Here is a 20998-nt window from a genome sequence, read left to right as displayed (position 1 = left end):
ATTAAAAAACGCTTGCTCCTTGGGAGGAAAGCTATGGCACACCTAGACAGCATAGTAAGAAGCAGAGACATCACCTTGCTGACAAAGGTCCGTCTAATCAAAGCTATGGTTTTCCCAGTAGCAACGTATGGCTGTGAGAGCTGGACTATGCATGGCTGTGAGAGCTGGAGTATAAGGAAGGCTGAGCGCCGAAGAATTGATGCTTTCGAACTATGGTGCTGGAGAAGACTCTTATGAGTTCCCTGGACTGCAAGGAGGTCAAATCAGTCCATCCTAAAGGAAATCAACCCTGAGTGCTCTTTGGAAGGACAGATACTGAAGCTGAAGCTCAAATATTTTGGCCACCTAATGCAAAGAGAAAACTCACTGGAAAAGACCCTGATGCTGGGAAAGATTGAAGGCAAAAGGAGAAGGGGATGGCAGAGGATGAGATGGCTAGATAGCATCACCGATGCAATGAATATGAACTTGAGCACACTCCGGGAGAGAGCGGAGGACAGGAAGACCTGGCGTGCTATGGTCCATGGGGTCACGAAGAGTCGGACACGACTTAACAACTGAACAACGTTCATTTCAAACGTTTGTCTCCCTCCTTTCTGCCACCAATAACACTCGCTGCAGCTGCTAGAGACAGAGAGATGGGGATGAAAATGTAAAGAAAGGTGTTACGTCACGACTCGCACTTGAAAATGTATCAACAGGGCAGCTTTTCCTCCCGCTGCTCTCTATTGACATTGAGTTATTTACATGGGATGAGAAAGTGGGGATTGCCCCCTTAGATGGGGAAAACCGGGATGAGTAGGGGTATCCAGACTGTAAACTATGCAAATCTTTCACAGAACCATTTCAGGAGAACTTGGCACAAAGCAGCCCCCTGCCTGCTCCTTACACATGCATTCATGAGTCCCTCCGTCTTGCCTGCAAAGACTTGGATTTCTAAGCAACAGATTTGAGGCCTGCCAAAGAGAACATTTGTTGGGGCTTCTACCTGTCCCCTGGAAAGAATCCCTCAGAAACAGCCTCACCTCCTCAATGTGATCCACAGCAGAGACACTGCTGGGATCCGTTGTCAGACTGGTCCAAGAGCCATCCAGGGGTTGTGTGGATGACTTGTGGAGATCCGCCCATCTGCATCCACTCTGAGCCCATCTCAGCACATCCCGTACTGTTCACAGTATGGCAAGAAATCCAGAGAACTTGGTGGCGCCTCTTGATACCCATCTGTTTTTCCAAGGCAGCTTTCCTGAACTCTCCTGCAAGTTATTAGAGAGCTTCGGACGTCCAGCAAATGTGCGCGTGTGCGTGCGCGTGTACGCGCACTCGAGGGCGTATGTTTTAATTCCAAAGTAAATGGTTTTGCCTCGAGAAACATGCAACATAGTAAACTAATTTGACTTGAGCTTATGCGAACCGTTGGGGCTTTGGGCTGTTTTGATCTGATCCCAGAAGTGGTAGTCTGGTTTCGGTATCTTGTTTTTGTTTTGGTTGTCTGTGCTCTCTTTCTGGGATTTGCTCACCATGGAGGCTTGGATTCCTGTGCCTGACAAGTTCTGCTTTATGCTACTTGCTTTGCCCTCTGCATAGCTGGACCTGGATTTGAAAAAGGCAGCTTCCCTCCCTCCCTTTTTGGTGAATAATTAAAGAAAACGAAACACAACAAGATTAGGCTTCCCAGTCGGAGAAGTCCTGGAGAGGATGGCCTGGCTCTCCCAGGGCCCCTCTTCTCTGTACGAAGCCAGCTTCCTGTTCACAACCTGTTTATCTAATATCTCCCTGCCCCAGGAGAGTCCTGTTTCATTTAATTAAACCCTTTCCCACTCCTGCTCTTCGCTCCTCCATCTGAATGGTGCAGCAGGAAGAGTGGAGGAGTGGTGGGGGCTGGTGGCTAAGATGTCAGTGGGGCAGTGAATCCCCTCTGGGTTTCAGTCAGAACCAGTCAGAACTCTAAAGAAGCACCTTTCAAAGCACTTTGGATAGCTCCTTTGGAGTTCTGAAGGGTTCTGAATGAATCCCCGAGTGGATTCACTACCCCCACTGACATCAGAGCCACCAGCCTCCAATGGCTCTTTCCCAGACAGCCTCTTTTTTTTTGGGGGGAGGGTTTCTTGTGGGGGGAGAAGAGTGATCCTAGGGTGCTAGCAGGCACCCACACTCCCACACCCACCCACACCAACATTGCCCCCAATTCACCATTTGCATAAGCATGCTTGAGACTCTGAGTTGTACAAGCAAATAACTCCAGACCACCAGAACCCCAGATGAGACAAACCCACAGATTAGAATGGGGCCCTTGGACTGTAAAAGCTTTCACATGCCTGCTCGAACTGATTTTGAGATGCCATGTAACTAATAGAATCATAGAATCATAGAATCGTAGGGTTGGAAGGGGCCTAAAAGGCCATCGAGTCCAACCCCCTGCTCAGTGCAGGAATCCATCCACAAACTCTATGGAGCTTGTGCAGAATGAGTGATGTTATTGATTCGTTGAGTCTCTTAAGGTCTTTCTTTGGTCAGCAGGGCTCTCCAGGAGGGAGGGATGAATCCATATTTCTCTTTTGCATGCATTTGGATTTTTGAAATCTGAAGTTCTTTTGATCCCGTATATGAAGAAATTTGCACATTTTAGTATATTCTTACTATAACCAAACTGAAACAAAATCCTTACCCATCTTTATAGGCCAAATTATTTATGGACAGCTATTAATGGAGAGGACCATGTAGTGCCTCCATGCCATATAGCTGTTAAAGACTGGGAGCCTCCCAAAAAAGAGGGGGGGCAACCTTAATTCAGCATCACAAATATGGTTGAATATACAAGGATTCACAACCTGAATTTAACAGATAAGCATTCAAAGCTCTGGGTCTGGATGGATCCATCTGTCAGTTTCACTTTCTCCTTCATTCAGATTTTTTTTAAAAAATCTCAAGTTCTTTCTATGCTGAATATGAAGAAATTTCTCCAAGGCTTCAGGGGGGTACCTTTCCCAGCTCCCCCTGATCCCTCTGGGGCCTCTGGCCTGCAAAGCACTTTTATATTATTATTCTTTATGTGTTTAAAATATGTATATCTGATCTTCCTTGTGCAGTCCAAGGCAGATAAGACCAACCGACAAAACAAGTAAGCCAACAAAAATAAAAATCCAGTTTGTTGTTGTTTATTCGGTCAGTCGCTTCCGACTCTTCGTGACTTCATGGACCAGCCCACGCCAGAGCTTCCTGTCAGCTGTTGCCACCCCCAGCTCCCCCAAGGTCAAGTCCATCACCTCCAGAATATCAGCCATCCATCTTGCCCTTGGTCGGCCCCTCTTCCTTTGGCCTTCCACTTTCCCTAGCATCAGCATCTTCTCCAGGGTCTCCTGTCTTCTCATTATGTGGCCAAAGTACTTCAGTTTTGCCTTTAATATCATTTCCTCAAGTGAGCAGTCTGGCTTTATTTCCTGGAGTATGGACTGGTTTGATCTTCTTGCAGTCCAAGGCACTCTCAGAATTTTTCTCCAGCACCACAGTTCAAAAGCATCTATCTTCCTTCACTCAGCCTTCCTTATGGTCCAGCTCTCGCAGCCATAGGTTACTACGGGGAATACCATTGCTTTAATTATATGGACCTTTGTTGTCAGTGTGATGTCGCTGCTCTTCACTATTTTATCCAGATTTGTCATTGCTCTTCTCCCAAGAAGTAAACGTCGTCTGATTTCCTGGCTGCAGTCAGCATCTGCAGTAATCTTTGCGGCTAGAAAGACAAAGTCTGTCACTGCCTCCACATTTTCTCCCTCTATTTGCCAGTTATCAATCAAGCTGGTTGCCATAATCTTGTTTTTTTTGAGGTTTAACTGCAACCCAGCTTTTGCACTTTCTTCTTTCACCTTCGTCATGAGGTTCCTCAGCTCCTCCTTGCTTTCAGCCATCAAAGTGGTATCATCTGCATATCGGAGATTGTTAATGTTTCTTCCAGTGATTTTAACTCCAGCCTTGGCTTCATCAAGCCCAGCACGTCGCATGATGTGTTCTGCGTACAGGTTGAATAGGTAGGGTGAGAGTAGGGATGGGGGAGAATTTCTACCCAAAACTTCGGGGGGCCGAGTGCCAACGCATTCGGCCCCCCGAAATCGGCGGTGAAATTCTCTGCCACCCCCCCGCCCTCCCCCCGGGATGGGACTTGCCTTTGACGAATGTCCCTCCCGGCGGCGGGTCCCGGCGGCGCCTCGGGGGGGTTTCGTCAGGGGCGGGGGCGGCAGCTGGTCTTTCGACCGGCTGCCGCCGCCGCCATTACAAGTGATGTAAACAAACAAACAAACCCGTGATAGGCTACGTAACGATTAATGTAGCCTATCACGGCTAGATCTCCAAAGTCAGCCGTGATAGGCCACGTTAATCGTTACGTAGCCTATCACGAGTGACTTTGGAAAAAAAAAATGGGTTGCCCATGGGGCGCCACCATTTGCGTTCCTTATTTGGTCCCTGTAGTCTACGTAAAGATTTACATAGACTATGGCGAAAATAAAGGCAACGCTATTTGCGTTGCCCTTATTTTCGCCGTAGTCTACGTAAATCTTTATGTAGACTACAGGGACCAAAGAAGGAACGCAAATGGTGGCGCCCCATGGGCAACCCATTTTTTTTTTCCAAAGTCACTCGTGATAGGCTACGTAACGATTAACGTGGCCTATCACGGCTGACTTTGGAAATCTAGCCGTGATAGGCTGCATAAATCGTTACGTAGCCTATCACGGGGTTTTTTGTTTTACTTTTTATTTCGCGGCTGGGGAGACGGGGCGCTTCTCCCCGGCCTGAATTTCGGCCAGGCGAGGAGAGGTGCCTCCCCCCCCGGCCTGAATTTCAGGGGGAGAAGCGAAGCGCTTCCCCCCCACTGTGAAGCAAGCTGCGGGACAAGGTAAGTCCCTTTCGTACATCCCTAGGTGAGAGTATACAACCCTGCCATACTCCTTTCCCAATCTTAAACCAGTCCATTGTTCCATGGTCTGTTCCTACCATTGCTACTTGGTCGTTATACAGATTCCTCAGGAGGCAGACAAGATGACTTGGTATCCCCATCCCACCAAGAACTTGCCACAGTTTATTATGATCCACACAGTCAAAGGCTTTAGAATAGTCAATAAAACAGAAATAGATGTTTTTCTGAAACTCCCTGGCTTTCTCCATTATCCAGTGGATATTGGCAATTTGGTCTCTAGTTCCTCTGCCTTTTCTAAACCCAGCTTGTATATCTGGCAATTCTCGTTCCATGAATTGCTGGAGTCTACCTTGCAAGATCTTGAGCATTACCTTACTGGCATGTGAAAGAAATGCCACTGTTCGATAGTTTGAACATTCTTTGGTGCTTCCCTTTTTTTGGTATGGGGATATAAGTTGATCTTTTCCAATCTGTTGGCCATTCTTGTGTTTTCCAAATTTGCTGGCATATGGCATACATCACCTTGACAACATCATCTTGCAAGATTTTAAACAGTTCAGCTGGGATACCGTCATCTCCTGCTGCCTTGGTATTAGCAATGCTTCTTAAGGCCCATTCAACCTCACTCTTCAGGATGTCTGGCTCTAGCTCACTGACCACTCCATCAAATCTATCCCCGATATGATTATCCTTCCTATACAGATCTTCAGTATATTCTTGCCACCTTTTCTTGATCTCTTCTGCTTCTGTTAGGTCCTTGCCATCTTTGTTTTTGATCATACCCATTTTTGCCTTGAATTTACCTCCAATGTTTCTAATTTTCTGGAAGAGGTCTCTTGTCCTTCCTGTTCTATTATCTTCTTCCGCTTCTGTGCATTGCTTGTTTAAAAATAATTCCTTATCTCTTCTGGCTAACCTCTGGAATTTTGCATTTAATTGGGCATATCTCCCAAGTAATTCCAAATTGTGCAATAAGAAGTTCGTGATCTGAACTACAGTCAGCTCCAGGTCTTGTTTTTACCAACTGCATAGATGTCCGCCACCTTTGGCTACAAAGGATGTAGTCAATCTGATTTCGGTGTCGACCGTCTGGTGAGGTCCATGTATAAAGCCGTCTCTTAGGCTGTTGGAAGAGAGTGTTTGTTATGCACAGTGAGTTGTCTTGGCAAAATTCTTTCAGCCTATGTCCTGCTTCATTTTGTTCTCCCAGACCATGCTTGCCTGTAATTCCAGGTGTCGTTTGACTACCCACCTTAGCATTCCAGTCTCCTGTAATGAAAATAACATCTTTGTTTGGCGTACTATCCAGTAGGTGCTGCAGATCCTCATAGAACTGATCTACTGCTGCTGCTTCAGCATCTGTGGTTGGGGCATATATTAGGATCACTGCGATGTTAAATGGCTTAACCTGAATTCGAATTGAGATCATTCTGTCATTTTTTGGATTGTATCCAAGCACTGCTTTAGCTACTTTACTATTAATTATGAAGGCTACTCCATTTCTCCTGTGGTCCTCTTGTCCACAGTAGTAGATCTGGTGGTCATCTGATGTGAAGTGGCCCATTCCAGTCCATTTCAGTTCACTGACACCCAAAATGTCTATATTTAATCTTGACATCTCCCCAGTAACCACTTCCAATTTGCCCTGGCTCATAGATCTTACATTCCAGGTTCCTATGGTGTGTTGATATTTAGAACATCGGATTTGTCATTCACCACCAGCACCATCAGCTGCTAGCCGTCCTTTCAGCTTTGAGCTAGCTGCGTCATCACATCTGGGGCTAGTTGAACTTATCCTCTGTTCCTCCCCAGTAGCATTTTGACCATCTTCCAACCTGGGAGTCCCATCTTCCAATGATATACCAACATATCTCTGGTTGTCCTGATCCATTTAGTTTTCATGGCAAGAATACTGGGGTGGGTTTCCATTTCCTTCCCCAGGGATCGTATTTAGTCTGACCTCTCTGCCATGACCTTCCTGTCTTGGGTTTCCCCTCACGGTTCAGCTCATGATGTCATTGAGGTGCTCAAGCTCCAGCACCACGACAAGGTATCGATCTTCTTTGCTACAAACAATTTAAACCAACAGCAATCATCATTCCCTTTATTAGCTATGTTCGGGGTTGAGAGCCAATACTTCTGTAGCCAAAATAGCACCCACCAACTCCCAACTCTGTTTACACAAGGGTGAAGTATAGGAAGGTTCATGGGACACCATGATTTGAGAAGTACAAAAAATATTTAGAAATAACAACCCAGAAATAAAGGGTCCCAGCCCCCACCACACACAAAAATACCCCAAGAGAACTAAGCATGCTCAGTGGCCACAGAATACTGTTTAGAGGGGTAGAAAATCAGGAGGATGGAACTGAAATGAAATAGAGTATCCATTCGATTTAACTCGAAAGCTTTTGGATCATACTTAATTGTGCCTCTCCCCGCCACCCCCCATGCTGTCCCTCCATGCTCTTATTGACATCTGAATTGGGTTGTGGGGGAGAGGAGAACAATTAATCCCTTTGTGGAGCTATGTAAGCAAATGGGGTGGGTGTTTTTGTGGGGGGTGGGTGGGGGTGGAGGAGGACAGGCCTCTGCATTAAGCAACAGTCAAATATCACCTTGTGGTTTTAGAACCCAGAAGACACTGTCAAATAAACCACATGGTGTTAATACTTGCCCACTTATTCCTCCACATTTTATCACTATTTAATGAGCAAAACCAACTTTTCTTTTTAAAGTAAAAGGTCATATCTTGTTAAAGGTTAAAGGGATCTTTTCATTCGCCCTCTTTCCACCGCACCTCTGAGTTGGATGAATCACCAAGGTGAATAACTCTGGCAGACTCCGAGACACAGAAATAGGTGAGTAAGGCTGAAGTGAGTAATAATCGGTCTGAACTGTCATTAGATGTGAACTTCTTCAAAAATTCAAAATAGGAAGGTCAGTGATTCACAACAGGGAAGCCACCCCAGAGCTGTGGCCAGAAATAAAAATAATGTTTTTTATCTCAATTATCTTTACCCTTCTCCTTTGTTTTTCTCTGTCCTGAAACCACTGTCCAACTGAATCGCTCTTGGCCAAATGAGACCATCTCTATGGATGCAATCCTATACACACTGATTTTGGTGTAGGGAGCTCTGAACTCAACAGCAATTATTTCTGAGTAGAGACATGGATAGGATTGCATTGTAAGGCTGGGGCAAAGCAGATGTTTCCTCCCATTGTATGATGCAATGGGTAAAGCAGGAGTGGGGAACCCCAGAACATGGGCCAAATATGGACACTCCCCTTCCCCCCCAGGCCTCTCAATCCAGATCTCTGGAATCCCCCCAGGCCATAACACATTTCCTTCTGGCTGGGCACCCTCAGAACACTCTGGGTTGTTGATATTATTTATTCCTCCTGTTTTGTCCCCCAATTACGAAGCTGATGGAGGGAACTTGGCACAAATTGGAGAAGGAGAATGACTGGATGCAACTATCTTATTTTTTCCATTGCATATTAGACAAAGGTAAGAGTCACATCTGTAACTCCATGCTCCCAGGATAGTGTATGAAATTTAAAAATTGGAGTTTAAAAATTGTTCTTAAAAATTGTTTCTAATTTGTTTTTATTAGCTATTTATTAACAATGTGCATCCTGGTTTTCCCTCTGGATGTTATGGAAAATTGTGCCTGTTTCTTTATGCGGATGGCCTGGTTGGCTAAAAAGCAATACACTATGTGTATGTGTGTGTATGAAATGTAGGTGAGGAAGACATGAGTTCAAATCTCTTGGATTTGGAAAGGCTTAAGGTTACTGCTATGCTCCATGGGAGGAGATGTTTCTCTCAAACCGTTTGCAAAGTTCTAAAAAAATGAAAAGCAGCCAAGATCTCCCCCTCTTTTTGATTACTGAAGTCCATTTCATTAAGCCATCCATCTCTTACTTACAGTTAAATGTAACATAATAATAACAATAATAATAATAATAATAATAATAAATATTTTAGGTAGAAATATGTGACGAAATTGGCTGCTCACCAAAGCCCATTTATCGCAGCGAGGTCCTGTTGACTTTAATAGGACTACTAATAAGTAAATGGCTTATGGATAGCAGCTTTAGATTGCTTGAATTCATTGATTTTATATGAAGGCAAAGATTACTGTGCTACCTTACAGACAAATCGTATTTATTTATTTATAACATTTCTTGGTCACCTTTCAGGGCATAAGCCCTCCCAAGCCAACTTAAACATTAAAATACATTTTAAAAATTAAAATATTAAAAGTGATAAAAAACATAAACACAATAAAATAGCAATAAAAGCAACAATAAATGCCAGCAATAAAACCACCTCCACCAGCAACAGCAACAAAAACTGCAAAAACAGCAGTTATATCAAGAGAAGACCATGGTAAAATAATATGTTTTCAAGGCCTTCTTAAAAGTCTGCAATGACAGAGCACGGCAGACCTCTGATGGCAACTTGTTCCGAAGGTGTGGGGCCACTGCAGAGAAGGCTCTCTCATCTGTGGTCACCCACCTGACTGCTCTCATGGATGGGCCAATGAGAAGGAACTCTCTTTCTGATCTTAAAGTACAGGCAGGCTGATGTGGGTGAAGGTGGTCCTTCAAGTAACTTGGTCCCAAACCATTTAAGGCTTTAAAGGTCAAAACCAGCACTTTGAATTGGGCTTGGAAATGCACCAGTAACCAGTGCAGCTGGTATAGTCAAGCCGGAGGTGCTGGTGAGATGCTTAGGCTTGGAGGGTGATCTGGGAGCAGATTCCCTCAAATCAGTTTTTAAAATGGTTGTTCCATGCTTTCAGAGTTGGTGGCACCACATGGCATCTTTGAGCATCCTTTGGGGCTTGAGCATCTTGGTGGGGCCATGTAGCACTGAAACCTGCCCTGAGTTGGACCAAACTATGTGCCCATGCCCCCGGGCTCAGGTTTACCAAGTGACAATGGTGGCTAGTTGAGAAGCTGCCATTTTGATATTCCCAGAATGGCCCGGAATATAGGGTGGCTTTCAGGCACTTGCTGAAGATTATGGTGCTGCTTAGGGATGTACGAAACCTCCTTACCTGGCATCTGCGGGGGTCCGCGCGGGGGGGGGGGATTTTAGGGTACTTTACCAGGGTTTTCATCTTACCTGGCACTTGCCTGGCATGGGTTTACTCTACCCTGTATTGTAATCCTCATGAATTAACTAGAATTACTCACGTTAATTCTGCACCTGGAGCATGCACAGTTTGCTGTGCATTGTCTCTGATGAACAAGTATGCATTGAAAAAACGCTGTAATGTTGATGTGATGGTATCTGCATCAAGATACTTTCTGATCCAGGTCTTGATTTATCCACTGCGCTGGTTTAAAAAAGCCAAGAAAGTTTTGTTCTTTGGGTTACGGATATGCTAGGAAAACAACATTATATTGCAGATTGCTCTAACCCAGCCAGCCCTTTCCAAGGGCTGAGAAAAAGCAACATTCAATTTCCCCAGTTAAGTTTCATTTCTTCAGGTTGGAAGCAGGACTTTCAGTTTTGGGAGAGGAAGGTATATAAAGAGAATGAGAGAGCCAGTAAGAGATGAGACAGCCAGAGCCTGAAGTGAGAGCAGAGTCTGAAGCATAAGCAGGAAGAAGCAGCATAGAAAAGTTGAAGGACAGCTAGGGTAAAGGAACTTGCATTTTGCAAATTTTCTTTTCTTTTAAGACCTTTTGTATCACTTGTGTCAATACCTTTAGTTGTGATTTGCCGGCTTTAAACTTACCAGTAAACTGTTGTGGTTAAACTCTGTGTCTAGAGTGTCAGTCACTCCACATCGACAGCCTAAACCCCATGTTACTGGAAAGGGGATGTTTAACAGAAGGAAGGTGGGACTCCTTAAGGGGTTGCTCAGGGAGTCCAGGTCATAAGGGCAAACCTGATACTGCCATTTTAGAATGTCCCACTATGTAAAAACACTCCCTGCAAGAAAACCTTGCACACAGGGAAACAGATGCCAACTCAGCCTGCTCCCTGCTATGCTAGTTTTCTACTAGCGGAGGGTTTTAATTGTTTTTAAATGTATGGAGACATTACATTTTATGATTCCACACCTTCATTGTGCAGTTGTATAGTCCATCCCTCATCCACCTCATTGTCCTGCATGCATAGCAAGCCAGGCCTAAGAGAACTAGAAATACTGATTCAATGAGTCATGTTCAGGCACAGCACATATAAATCCAGACTTAAGGTGCAATCCTATGCATATTTAGATAGAAAAAAGTCCTAGAACTCCCAGCATTCCCCAGCCAACTTGGCTGGCTGGGGAATGCTGAGAGTTGTAGGACTTTTTTCTGTCTAAATATCCCTTAGTTACATTTGGAGTAGGCAGGTTTGAGGATTTCATTGAGTCCGCATTTTTAAGCAAACCAACTTGATTCACACTTCCTGGACTAATGCGAAGACTGGAATGCAGTAATCTTTTGGATTTTGCACTTGTCAAAATTTCGCGATACAGTTTTCAGCTCAGAAAAGCATGTATACATTTATTACTACTAATGAAGTGAAAGTCTAATATGGATATAAAATGCATATGAATTAGGTTAAACTGAATACAAAATGCATGTTCTGTGAGAAAACACATAAAAGTAATACTGTAGGTTTAAATGATTCTTTTTATATTGTATTGTGGTTTCATTGTTGTGAACTGCCCAGAGAGCTTTGGCTATTGGGTGGTCTAGAAATGTAATAAATAAAACCAGATAAATAAATAAATACACATATGGCAAATTTTCATACACTTTTTCCTTTAAAAAAACAAATAGCAGTTTGGTGCAGAAACTGGACCAAACAGACTTTTGAATAAACACACGAGAAACTGATGTGTTTCTGGACCCGCAGTGGACTGATCTGTCCATCTCTATAATTAAGTTTCTGTCTCCTATCTACAAGAAAAGGGGCTGAACAGCTCCATTGTACACCTTGGGTTGATAATCCTGAAGGGAGTGAAGGTTGCCCCATGCCAGGAAAAAATTGACTGAAGCGAACATTTAGCCACTAGTTACTATGAGATGGGTGATAAGGAGTTATCTTGGAATCCCAAGAGAATGGCTCCCCGCTTCGAATCAAATTCCTAGTTGCATTAACTGGGCAACAACTCTCATGAAAGAAGAGATGAGACAGGAAGGAAAGGGAAGTGTAGGGAAGAGAAGAAAATGAATCTAGCTCTGTAGGAAAGCAAAACACAGATATGGTTGTCCAGTCATGTAAGGAATAAAGATAATGTTGTAATCCTGCTAGGGATGTTGGAGGAATCTTGTTGGAGGGTGGAGCTTGAACTTCCATCAGCTCGGCCCCCCAGACTTCATTCTGTCTTCTGCCAGCTGGCCTGACTCGGTGTGGAATGACATGGTGGAATGTTCATAAATCATACTTTTTATGTAAAAAAGAAATTTGTGCAAATAATGGCCAGTAACCACATTATTTGCGCAACTTACAATTTTAAATTTCATAATGTGCACACATTATGGCCATGAATTTAAGTTACTCTGTTCTGTCTTCTGCCAGCTGGCCCGAATCAGTGTGCTGGAATTTCCATAAATCTTTTCTTTGTGTGTGTGTCTAAAAAGATATTTGTGCAAATTATGGCTGTGAATTGCAGAGCTGCATAATTTGCACAAATTACAGCTGCAAATTGTGTGATTTGCACACACTACGGCTATGAATTGTGTAATTTGAGCAAATTGTGCAATTCACAGCTGCAATTTGTGCAAATTATGCAAATTTCCATAATTTGTGGGTATAATTTGCACAAATCCCTATTTTTGCAAATTATGGCCAAGACCAAAACAGAAGGTGTAAAGTGTTCCTGAAACAACTCCTTTAGAGTTCTGACTGGTTCTGACTGAAACCTGGAGTGGATTCACTGCCCCAGTGACAACGGAACCATCAGCCTCCACTGATGTATAGTTACTATTTCTCTCTCTCCCCCTTTGCTGCCTATTTTGGGGACTGTCTATAGCTCAGCTGTCTCTACCACCCTAACAGAACTGATAAAAAACAGATATTACAACAAAACATGGGATCCCTCTAAAACCAAAAATAGGCATTAATACCTAGTTGCTCAGCAGGATAGCATTCTTTTTACCAGCCTGTCTAAAGGCTAACAAGAAGAAAAGTTACCTAACCTCCCTTGGAAGGGAATTATACAACTGGGTTTCTGCTACTAGGGATGAGAGAGAAATTCATTTGGTTTGCATTTTAATGTGAGCTTACATCATTTCACACTTTTGAATCAATACTAGGGGTGGACGAAAGTCACTTACCTTTTCTCGCAGCTTGTTCGCGGTGGGGGGGAGCGCTTCGCTGCTCCCCCTGCGAAGTTCAGGCCGGGGGGGGGAGGCTTCCCGCCTCGCCCGGCCGAAATTCAGGCCGGGGGGGGGGAGGCTTCCCGCCTCGCCCGGCCGCGAACACGAAAGTAAAAAAAAAAAAAAACAACGTCCCCTGATAGGCTACGTGACGATTCACGTAGCCTATCACGGCTAGATCTGGAAAGTCCTTATTTTCTTTATTTTTCTTTATTTTTATTTTATTTTCCTTATTTTTATTTTGCCCTTATTTTCGCCGTAGTCTACGTAAAGATTTACGTAGACTACAGCGACCAAATAAGGAAGGGGAATGGCGGCTCCCTATGGGGGCCGCCATTATCCGTACACACTTTTTTTTTTTTTTTAAAGTCACCCGTGATAGGCTACGTGACGATTCACGTAGCCTATCACGGCTGACTTTGCAAATCTAGCTGTGATAGGCTACGTGAATCGTCACGTAGCCTATCAGGGGACGTTTTTTTTTTTTTCTTTCATTGCAATGGCGGCGGCGGCAGCCGGTCGAAAGACCGCCTGCCGCTCCCGCCCCGCTCGAACACCGGATGAACCGCCAGCCGGACCCGCCGCCGGGAGGGACATTCAGCGAAGGTAAGTCCCGTCCCGGGGGGGTGCGGGGTGCGGGGGGGGTGCGGAGGATTTCTCCCCAAAACTTGTTTGGGGGGCCGAACACGTTGGCGCTCGGCCCCCCGAAGTTTTGGGGAGAAATTCTCCGCCATCCCTAATCAATACACAAACCGAAACCCAGTTATCCTTTGAAATTCACACTGCTCCAAATTTTGCAATAGAGTTCTCCACTAAAAAGAAGTCCACAAAATGTGTCTGTTGGGGGAAAGTGCACACAGGAGTGTATGTATTTATTAAAATAATCTACAGAATGCATTATATTAGAAAAATGGCTTGCAAAAATGTGTATCTTTGGGAATCTGTACTATTTATTTTAATATTTTAATATTGGCTTTGACATTATATTTCTTATGTAAACCACTTAGAGATCTTATGTTACCAAGTGGTATATAAGTTGTTTAAATAAAAATAATAAAAATAAATAACAATTGCATACAAAATTTGCCAGTATTAGGAGAAAAGTGCGTGAAAATGCATATGGTTTTTCATGTGAGCTATACATTTTTTTCAAAGTAGATTTGAATAATACTCTCAACATTTTAGACAAACGAAACGTAAGAGTGGAAAAATAAGAACTGAGAAAAGCTGAAACTGAGATTAATCCAACTGTAGCCACACAGAAGGCACAGAAGGCTGTTTCAAATCCCTGCCAACCTCGCCTCTCTGTGACACGTAACAGGGCCTTGGAAGCTGAACACAAGCCCTGGGCAGGTTCATACAGGAGAGGCGGTCTTTCAGGTGCTCTGGCCCCAAGCTATAGGTGCTCAGGCTTTGCAGCCATAGATGTTTTCCCTCTTGACTACAGGTACTCCCCGTGCTGCCTGTCTCTGATAAATCCAACCAGCTGCAGCCTCTCCAGACACTGAGATCTGACACTTCCGGCACAAGGAGTCTGACATCATCTGATCGGATTACAAAGTGCCAGTTTTGGGGGGGAAATGCCACATTTCCCTCTCTCCTCTATTATGTCTTTTTATTTGTGTCAGGTAGACAGGGTTTAGTGGAAAAGTCCATCCTGCTTGTGTGGGGAAACACACCTATTACTATGAGAGAGAGAAATGAGAAAACTATGCAGCAATAATCTGATTTGTTATAAGGCTTCTTCCTATGTTCCTATTTAGGGATGTTGAATTTGAATTTTATTTGTTGTTTCAACCGTCATGGTCATATCAACCACAAATGCATATACCCCAAATATATACATACTGATATTCATACACAAAATCTACAGTACAATTAGTTCAAAATAATAAAAAGACACTAATAAAACTTTATATTAAGAGATACCCATAAGTATACAATAGGGGTGGACGAAAGTCCCTTACCTTTCGCCGAAGCTTTTTCGCGGTGGGGGGGAGCGCTTCGCTGCTCCCCCTGCGAAGTTCAGGCCGGGGGGGGGAGGCTTCCCGCCTCGCCCGGCCGAAATTCAGGCCGGGGGGGGGAGGCTTCCCGCCTCGCCCGGCCGAAATTCAGGGCGGGGAGGAGGCTTCCCGCCTCGCCCGGCCGCGAACTCGAAAGTAAAAAAAAAAAAAAACACGCTATTTGCGTTGCCCTTATTTTCGCCGTAGTCTACGTAAACATTGACGTAGACTACAGCAACTAAATAAGGAACGCGAATGGCGGCTCCCTATGGGGGCCGCCATTCACGTACGCGCTTTTTTTTTTTTTTTTAAAGTCACCCGTGATAGGCTACGTGACGATTCACGTAGCCTATCATGGCTGACTTTGCAAATCTTGCCATGATAGGCTACGTGAATCGTCACGTAGCCTATCAGGGGACGTGTTTTTTTTTTTTCTTTCATTGCAATGGCGGGGGCGGCAGCCGGTCGAAAGACCGGCTGCCACTCCCGCCCCGCTCGAACACCGGACGAACCGCCAGCCGGACCCGCCGCCGGGAGGGACATTCAGGGAAGGTAAGTCCCGTCCCGGGGGGGGGGCGGGGGGCGGGGGGGCGGAGGATTTCTCCCTGAAACTTGTTCGGGGGGCCGAACACGTTGGCGCTCGGCCCCCCGAAGTTTCGGGGAGAAATTCTCCGCCATCCCTAGTATACAAGAGTTAAAACTACTGTTGGATTAAAACCTCCAAGTTAAATTACATCATATATCACCATATTGACCGCCACAAATTTTCTTCTTGACTTCTGGGCAGCCACTGTGTGCGAATCAGCAAAACGTAAGTTTGCCAAAGTTCTCTGAATTCCTTCTCAAAGCTCATTCTGACTCAGGACAGTATCAGATTGTGAGCTTTGTTTTTTTCCCTTTCTGCATAAAAATCCATGCGTATTTCCATGCACATTTTTCCAAATGCATGCAGCAGGAAGGGATGTACGAAAGTGACTTACCTTTCCGCGGATTATGTTGATGGTGGGGGGGAGGCATTCCGTCCCGCCCCCCCGGAATCTTGGCCAGCCGGCTGTGCTCCGCAGCAATTCTGCGGAGCCACCGGCCGGCTCCGCCAGCAGCTGGACATCCAGCCGCTGGCTAGCAGGGACGCAAATGGCGGCGGCTGTAGCTGCTGCCGTTTGCGTCCCTGCAGTCAGCCGTGATAGGCTACGTAAATGTTTACATAGCCTATCATGGCTGATTTAAACAACAACAACAACAACAACGCATGTACGCAAATGGCGGCGCCCATGGGCGCCGCCATTTGCATTCCTTATTTTGGCACGTCTTAGTATACATAAACATTTACGTAGACTAAGACGGCGAAAATAAGGGGAACGCAAATAGCATAGCGTCTACACTATTTGCGTTCCCCTTATTTCCACCATCTTTGTCTATGTAAATGTTTACATAGATTAAGACGTGCCAAAATAAGGAATGCAAATGGCGGCGCCCATGGGCACCGCCATTTGCGTACGTGCGTTGTTTTTTTTTTTAAGTCAGCCGTGATAGGCTACGTAAAGATTTATGTAGCGTATCACGGTGTTTTTTAAAAATCTAGCCGTGATAGGCTACGTAAATCTTTACGTAGCCTATCACTTTTTTTGTTTTTGTTTTTTTTTAACCTAGAAATGGCGGCGGTGGCAGCCGGTCGGAAGACCGGCCACCGCAGCTGCCACCGCTGAACCGCCGCCGCCGCCACCGCCAGGAAGATCCGCCCAAGGTAAGTCTCATCCCAGGGGTGGCGGGGTGGTGGTGGGCTATTCCACCACCCATGTCGGGGGGCCGAATGCGCTGGCATTTGGCCTCCCCGAGATCCCTGGCGGAACTTTCGTATATCCCTATGCAGCAGTTGTGCACATCTTTGAAATGCACACATTCTTCTCTCATTGATCAAAGCATGTTTACACATACTTTTCTGGTGTATGCATGCTGTAAAATGGATTTTTTGATGCGCAAATCACACTGTGAGCTTGATTGCAATCTGCATGCTGCAGATGGTAATCGAGTCTGTGTTCAGTCCGGGAGATGCAAACAGAGTAAATCCTGATAAAAAATGAACTGAAACAATGTTCTCATACATCTCTACTTCGGAGGTAGGTGAGTTTTCCTTTGGAGGAGGTATCTGAGAAGGAACTGGTCAGTCACCTGCCTGGGATGCTGTACTTGTATCTTCTATTGAGCAGAAGGCCTAAATCTCTTAGTTCTCCTAAATCCCTTCTAATTGTAAAACTCTATGCTTCTGGGAAGCCTACCAGCAGGGCTTGGAGACATCAGCCCTCCCTCACAGGTGCCCACAGCCATTAACAGGTATACTGCTTCTGAGGCTGGAGGTTCCACTTCACCCTCATGACTAATAACTGTTGGCAGATCAATGGAATCGTTCATAGACCAATGGAATTATGTAACAGATTAGTAGGGCTGTGCACAGGCCCCCAGACCCACTTTGGAGACTGAGTCAGTGGTCCTGAATCTACCCCGACCTGCCTTAGGTTGACCGGGAGCCAGGCCCACCTGCTTGGGGCTCTGGATCTGAAGCAAGATCTGGTGATCCAACGAGCCCCCCCTCTCCATGCCACGCGAGCTCCCCCGCTCCTTACCTGGACCTATAGGGTACAGCCTCAGCTGTCAGCTTCTGCAAGGGAGTTACTGTTTCCCTCCCCCTTAAAAAATGACAACTCCTCTTACCAGAAGATTTGCCATTTTGAAAGAAAATGGTGACTCCCTCCAAGACAGTGCCGGCTGAGGGCGCTCCCCAGGGATCCAGGTAAGGCTTGTATGGCTGGGTGGGGCAGCTGTCTGGATCAGGCCAAAGCGCCCCAAAGTGCTTCGTAGTGATCTAACCCACTTTGGAGCATTTTGGCCCAACCCTGACCCACTGTGGAACCACACCTCTTCAGTCTGAAGCACCCCGATCTTCTTTGGGATTCGGGGTTCAGAATGAAGCGGTGCACAGCCCTACCGATTAGGTACCACTGCCACTACTTAGTGAAGGTTGTCTATTATGAGAAACTGGGGTAGGTAGGGGTAGGGATGTATGAACTGTGTAAAATCTGCTCCATCTGCATTTTGTGGATTGTCAGGCGCCTTTTGTTCCGACGTCCACTCACAGACAGATAAGAATATTTTTTTCCATCATGCAGAAAAATATGCAAATAATTATGTAAGTATTTACATAAGTATTTACATAATTTACCTTCGTACGCAACATTTAGCATATTGTCCCCCATTCCATTCAACATTTCCTTAGCAGAAACTTATGTATTTATGTAAGTATTTACGTATTTTTTACATAATTTCCCTCAGCACGTTACATTTAGCATATTGTCCCCCATTCCATTCAATGCTTCCTCAGCAGAAACGTACGTATTTATGTAAGTATTTATGCAAGTATTTATGCAAGTATTTACATAATTTACCTCCGTGCGCAACATTTAGCATATTGTCCCCCATTCCATTCAATGTTTCCTTAGCAGAAACTTATGTATTTATGTAAGTATTTACGTATTTTTTACATAATTTCCCTCAGCACGTTACATTTAGCATATTGTCCCCCATTCCATTCAATGCTTCCTCAGCAGAAACGTACGTATTTATGTAAGTATTTATGCAAGTATTTATGCAAGTATTTACATAATTTACCTCCGTGCGCAACATTTAGCATATTGTCCCCCATTCCATTCAACGTTTCCTCAGCAGAAACGTACGTATTTATGTAAGTATTTATGCAAGTATTTATGCAAGTATTTACATAATTTACCTCCATACACAACATTTAGCATATTGTCCCCCATTCCATTCAATGTTTCCTTAGCAGAAACTTATGTATTTATGTAAGTATTTACGTATTTTTTACATAATTTACCTCAGCACGTAACATTTAGCATATTGTCCCCCATTCCATTCAACGTTTCCTTAGCAGAAACGTACGTATTTATGTAAGTATTTATGCAAGTATTTATGCAAGTATTTACATAATTTACCTCCGTGCGCAACATTTAGCATATTGTCCCCCATTCCATTCAACGTTTCCTCAGCAGAAACGTACATGTTTTCCTACGAATTTATATGCGTAAATTTCGGGAAAGTAAAAAAATCATCTGAAAGTCCACAGACTCGACGCGGCCTGAGGGGTCACTCTGCAGTGGATTCTGCAGGTTGGATTCTTAGAAATCCAAGCTCATTTTAGTTCATCTCAAATTTCTCCAGCATCCTTAGGGAGTGGTTCTGTTCTTTCACTTCCCTTTGTTTAATTGCTGCTAGGTTTTATTCTGGTTGTATTCTGGTTGTATTGTTATACTGTGGTTTTAATGTTTTATATATTTTATATTGTTTTATTGTGTGTTCTTTGGTTTTAATTTTTGTGAACCGCCCAGACAGCTTCAGCTATTGGGCGGTAGAGAAATGAAATAAATAAATAAACCAGAATAAAACGTAGCAGCAGTGCAGAGATTTAAAATACAGATTTACAGCAAAGCTAAAAGTCTAGAAAGCTAAAATGCTAAAATGCCTGGGAGAATAAAAAGGTCTTCACCTGGCGCCAGAAGGAATACAATGTAGGTGCCAGGCGAACCTCACTAGGGATCTCATTCCAGAGCCGGGGTGCCACAGCAGAAAAGGCCCTCCTCCTAGTAGCCACCCACCTCACTTCCTTTGGCAGGGGCTCACGGAGAAGGACTGCTGGGGATGGGGGGAGTTCCAGAAAAACATGTCAATCAGTTTCCTCACTGCCAATGTGAGATTTGCGAAAATCTGGTTGACATTTACAACTGAGTGGGGCAAGCCAAGTAACCTTCTTGCTCTCTTTACAATCTTGCTGTTGTTTTGTGAGGTCACCAAAATCGCTCTCATCTTGAATCCTCCTCCCTGGATGGTTCTTGCAGAGATCTGCAATTGCTGCGCTCAGGTCGTCGGTCCCCAGTGGGACCTCTAATCAGTGGGGGGCTCCCTCCTTTCCTCTGGATATTTCTAGCATTGGATCACTGTCATAGCACTGAAGTTATGAGATCATTGTAATATCATGAGGTCCATGGGGAGGCGTGATCTCAGTCATCTTTTTTGCCTTAATACTCAACCCTAAACATTGCTTAATTTTCTTCTCGTTCTGCTATGACCCATTTCGAGGCTTTCCTTTTGCTCTCTCGCATCACTGTCCTTCTAGATGGTTATCAAATCCCGACACCTCCATATAGTTCTTTTAATTCCATTTGCATAAATCGCCGCCACCACCTGCAATGGCTTCTCGTATGACTGAAAACCCAGGATATGAAATATGCATGTATTAAAGAACAACAGGCATCTGATTTCAGAGGGGGAAAAAAAAAACCGAGATCATAAAGTGATGATTCATCAGGTGAAATTCCCTGGAGTTCCTAGACCCATGCTTTGCATACCCCACTGCAAAATTCCTTGCAAAAGACCCATCTGGAGCGAAGCGAAAGAGGGTATCAGAATAGAAAATAAGGTACCTAACATTTCATGTTGTTTCTGACCTTTGCCACACTGGATCAAGGCATTTCAAGAGCTTCGGCTATTGGGCGGTATAGAAATGAAATAAATAAATAAATAAATAAATTTCCGTCTTTACACTTTGTTCAATGTGGCTTTAATCTGCTTAGAGGAGTGTGTGCATGTGTGTGCATGTGTTTTTAATGACTTCGAGAGCGTGCAGCCTTAACAAAGTACAAAGCCACCAAGATCTCACCTGCTCGGTGTTGCCAGATCA

Source organism: Heloderma suspectum, chromosome 14, assembly GCF_057233095.1.
Source record: "Heloderma suspectum isolate Gila_16-S chromosome 14, 16-S_ref, whole genome shotgun sequence".
In the NCBI taxonomy this organism is placed as follows: Eukaryota; Metazoa; Chordata; class Lepidosauria; order Squamata; family Helodermatidae; genus Heloderma; species Heloderma suspectum.
This window is presented reverse-complemented; position numbering follows the sequence as displayed.